Raw genomic sequence first — 5,370 nt, 5'->3', positions numbered from 1 at the left:
GGGCCAGTTCTGACCTGGAGGCCAACTAACGTCAACTAACCAGGCTCCCGAAATCACTTATGCAGCACAGGTCTCACAAACAACATTCTCTAACTTGCCTGTGTATGTGCTGGTCTGGTGGTCAGTTATGCAGGACAAATCACAGAAACCTCCATCCATGCAATACACCTATGGGCATGTAAACAAAACCCAAAAAGTCTATGACAAAGATTTGCTGAATTCACTTATTCTTGGTGGTGGTGGTGGTAGTGGGGTGTGTGTGTGTGTGTGTGTGTGTGTGTGTGTGTGTGTGTGTGTGTGTGTGTGTGTTGTGTGTGTGTGTGTGTATGTTTTACCCCCAGCAATAGACACAGTGTTTAATAAATGGTAACTGCTTCATAAATACTGTATTGATTGGAAACAAATAGACCCATATGAGTCTTGTCTATAGCCCAGATTTCTGTGCATGGCTGGATGAATTACCATGTATAAGCACAAGTTACTGTTAACATTTATTGAGCACTTATTATACGTTATAAGTTTTTCTAAGCATTTGATTCTGGTAGTCAGTAGTAGCGTCAAAATTTAAATCTGAGCATTTTTTTCAGAACCAATTCTTAACCACCACACAATGCCGTCCTCTAACATTAATTAACCGAGTGAATACAGATTTTGTGAGACCACTATTCTGTTAAGAAATACTTTCAAATGGATGAGTTTTGATCTACATTTTAAAGAAAATAAGAACAAGAAAGGTAAATCTGGTTTGTGAGTCATCTCTGGGGTTTGTGAGGATAATTTTTACAAAGGCACAGGGAAAGCATATACATTTATTTGAAGACAAGATGAGTATTCATGAGGGGGACAGATGATACAGAATCTAGGAAGAAAATAAGCTCAAACTTGATTTTTTTAAATTTTATTTTATTATGTTATGTTAGTCACCATACAATACATCGTTAGTTTTTGATATAGTTTTCCATGAGTCATTGTTTTCTTATAACACCCGGTGCTCCAGGCAATACATGCCCTCCTTAATACCCATCCCCGGGAAAACCCATCCCCTGAGTCTCCTCCCCTCTAAAACCCTCATTTTGTTTCCCAGAGTCCATAGTCTCTCATGGTTCGCTTCTCCCTCCAATCCCCCCCCTTCATTTTTCCCTTCCTTCTAATGTCCTCCATGCTATTCCCTATGTTCCACCAATAAATGAAACCACATGATATTCTTGGCTTGACTTATTTGACTTAGCATAAACTCCTCCAGTACCAACCATGTTGATGTAAAAGTTGGATATTCATCCTTTCTGATGGCTGAGTAATATTCCATTGTATGTATGGACCACATCTTCTTTGTCCATTCATCTCTTGAAGGGCATCTCGGCTCTTTGCACAGTTTGGCTATTGCGGACATTGCTGCTATGAACATTGGGGTGCATACAGCCCTTCTTTTCACTACATCTGTGTCTTTGGGGTAAATGTCCTGTAGTGCAATTGATGGGTCATAGGGTAGCTCTATTTTTAATTTTTTGAGGAACATCCACACTGTTTTCCAAAGTGGCTGTACCAACTTGCATTCCTACCAACAGTGTAAGAGGGTTCCCCTTTCTCCACAACCTCTCCAACATTTGTTGTTTCTTGTCTTGTCAATTTTTGCCATTCTAACTGGTGTAAGGTGGTATCACAATGTGGTTTTGATTTGAATTTCCCTGATGGCTAATGAAGATGAACATTTTTTCCTGTGTCTGTTAGCCATTTGTAAGTCTCTTTTTGAGAAGTGTCTGTTCATGTCTTCTGCCCATTTTTTGACCTGATTATTTATTTTTTGGGTGTTGAGTTTGAGAAGTTCTTTATAGATCTTGGATAACAGCCATTTGTCTGTAGTGTCATTTGCAAATATCTTCTCCCAATTCGTGAGTTGTCTGTTTTTTTGACTGTTTCCTTTGCCGTGCAGCAGCTTTTTATCTTGATGAAGTCCCCAAAATTCATTTTTGCTTTTGTTTCCCTTGCCTTTCATGACGAATCTTGAAAGAAGTTCCTGTGGCTGATGTCGAAGAGGTTACTGCCTATGTTCTCCTCTAGGATTTTGATGGGCTTCTGTCTCACATTGAGGTCTTTCATCCATTTTGAGTTTATCTTTGTGTATGGTGTTAGAGAATGGTTGAGTTTCATTCTTCTGTATATAACTGTCCAATTTTCCCAGCACCATTTATTGAAGAGACTGTCTTTTTTCCTGCTTTGTCAAAGATTATTTGACCATAGAGTTGAGGGTCCATATCTGGGCTCGCTATTCTGTTCCATTGATCTATATGTCTGTTTTTGTGCCAGTACCATGCTGTCTTGGTGATCATGGCTTTGTAATATAGCTTGAAATAAGGCAACACGATGCCCCCAGATTTGTTTTTCATTTTCAACATTTCCTTGGCAATTCGGGGTCTTTTCTGATTCCATACAAATTTTAGGATTGTTTGTTCCAGCACTTTGAAAAACGTCATTGGAATTTTAATCGGGATAGCATTGAAGGTATAGATTGCTCTGGGCAGCATAGACATTTTAACAATGTTTATTCTTCCAGTCCATGAGCATGGAATGTTTTCCATCTTTTTGTGTCTTCTTCAATTTCTTTCATGAATGTTCTGTAGTTCCTAGAGTATAGATCCTTTACCTCTTTGGTTAGATTTATTCCAAGGTATCTTATGGTTTTTGGTGCTATTGTAAATGGAATCGATTCTCTAATTTCTCTTTCTGCAGTTGCATTGTTAGTATATAAGAAAGCAACTGATTTCTGTGCATTGATTTTGTATCCTGCCACATTACTGAATTCCTGTATGAGTTCTAGTAATTTAGGGGTGGAGCCCTTTGGATTTTCCACATAAAGTAACATGTCATCTGCAAAGAGAGAGACTTTGACTTCTTCTTTGCCAATTTGAATACCTTTTATTTCTTTTTGTTGTCTGATTGCTGTGGCTAGGACTTCTAGTACTATCGTGAACAATAGTGGCAAGAGTGAGCATCCTTGACGTGTACCTGATCTTAAGTGAAAGTCTCTCATTTTTCCCCACTAAGGATGATATTCACTGTGGGTTTTTCATAGATAGATTTTATGAACTTGAGGAATATTCCCTCTATCCCTTTACTCTGAAGAGTTTTGATCAGGAAGGGATACTATATTTTGTCAAATGCTTTTTCTGCATTAACTGAGAGGATCATATGGTTCTGCTCTCTCCTCTTATTAATGTGTTTTATCACATTGATTGATTTGTGAATGTTGAACCACCCTGGCATCCCAGGGAAAATGCCACTTGGTCATGGTGGATACTTTTAATGTATGATTGGATCCTATTAGCTAGGATTTTGTTGAGAATTTTGGAATCTGTATTCATCAGGGATATTGGTCTGAAATTCTCCTTTTTGATGGGGTCTTTGCCTGGCTTGGGGATTAAGGTAATACTGACCTCATAGAATGAAATCTTCTGTTTCTATTTTTTTGAAACAGCTTCAGGAAAATAGGTATTATTTCTTCTTTGAATGTTTGGTAGAATTCCCCAGGGAATCCATCAGGCCCTGGACTCTTGTTTTTTGGGAGGTTTTTGATCACTGCTTCAATCTTGTTATTGGTTATTGGCCTATTCAGGTGGGCAATTTTGTCCTGTTTCAGTCTTGGTAGTTTATAGGTTTCCAAGAAGGCGTACATTTCTTCCAGGTTGCTTAATTTACTGGCATATTGTTGTTGATAATAATTTCTAATAATTGTTTCTATATTCTTGGTGTTAGTCGTGGTCTCTCCCCTTTCATTCATAATTTTATTAATTTGGGTCCTTTCTCTTTGCCTTTGGATAAGTCTGGCCAGTGGTTTATAGATCTTATTAATTCTTTCAAAGAACCAACTTCTAGATTCGTTGATCTGATCTACTGTGTTTTTGGTTTCTAATTCATTGATATCTGCTCTAATCTTAATTATTTCTCTTCTAATGCATGGCTTAGGCATTGTTTGTTGCTTTTTCTCCAGTTCTTTAAGGTGTAAATTTAGTTGGTAAATTTGGGATTTTTCTTTTTTTTTTTTTTAATGAGGCTTGGATGGCTATGTATTTCCCCCTTAGGACCACCTTTGCAGTATCCCATAGGTTTTGGACCGATGTGTTTTCATTCTCATTGGTTTCCATGAATTGTTTAAGTTCTTCTTTGATTTCCTGGTTGACCCGAACATTCTTGAGCAGAGTGATCTTTAGCTTCTAAGTGTTTTAATTTCTTCCAAATTTTTTCTTGTGATTGAGTTCCAGTTTTAAAACATTATGGTCTGAGAATATGCAGGGAATAATCTCAATCTTTTGATATTGGTTGAGACCTGATTTGTGATCCAGTATGTGGTCTATTCTAGAGAAAGTACCATGTGCGCTTGAGAAGAATGAGTATTCTGTTGTTTTAGGGTGGAATGTTCTATATATATGTATGAGGTCCATCTGGTCCAGTGTGTCATTCAAAGCTCGTTTCTTTGTTGATTTTCCACTTAGATGGTCTGTCTATTGCTGAGAGTGGAGTACTGAGGTCTCCTACAATTAATGTATTATTATCACTATGTCTCTTTATTTTGGTTAACAGTTGGCTTATGTAGTTGGCTGCTCCCGTGTTGGGAGCATAGATATTTAAAATTGTTAGATCTTCTTGTTGGGTAGACCCTTTAAGAATGACATAGTGTCCTTCTGTGTCTCTAACTATAGTTTTTAGCTTAAAATCTAATTTGTCTGATGTAAGAATTGCTACCCCAGCTTTCTTTTAAAGTCCATTGGCATGGAAAATGGATTTCCATCCCTTCAGTTTCAGTCTGGATGTGTCTTTAGGTTCAAAATGAGTCTCTTGTAGATAGCATATGGATAGGTCCTGTCTTTTTATCCATTCTGCAACCCTGTGCCATTTTACGGAAGCATTTAGGCTGTTCACATTGAGAGTGGTTATTGAAAATATGAAGTTATTGTCATCATGTTGCCTGTGAAGTCCTTGTTTCTATAGATTGTCTCTGTAAATTTCTGTTCTATATCACTCTTGGAGTCTTTCTCCTTTTATAGAACCCCCTTAATATTTCTTGCACGGTTGGCTTAATGGTCATATATTCTTTCATTTTCTGCCAGTCTTGGGAGCTCTGCATCTCTCCATCCATTGTAAATGACAACCTTGCTGGATAAAGTATTCTTGGCTATGTGTTCTTCTCATTTAGTACCCTGAATATGTCTTGCCAGCCTTTGGCTTGCCAGGTCTCTGTGGATAGTTCTGACATTATTCTGATGTTCCTCCCTCTGTACATAAGGAATCTCTTCCCCCTAACTGCCCTTAACATGGTTTCCTTGGTTCTAAGATTTGTGAGTTTTACTATTCCATGCCGGGGCATTGGTCTCTTAT

This window comes from Zalophus californianus, chromosome 1 (assembly GCF_009762305.2).
Source record: "Zalophus californianus isolate mZalCal1 chromosome 1, mZalCal1.pri.v2, whole genome shotgun sequence".
In the NCBI taxonomy this organism is placed as follows: Eukaryota; Metazoa; Chordata; class Mammalia; order Carnivora; family Otariidae; genus Zalophus; species Zalophus californianus.
This window is presented reverse-complemented; position numbering follows the sequence as displayed.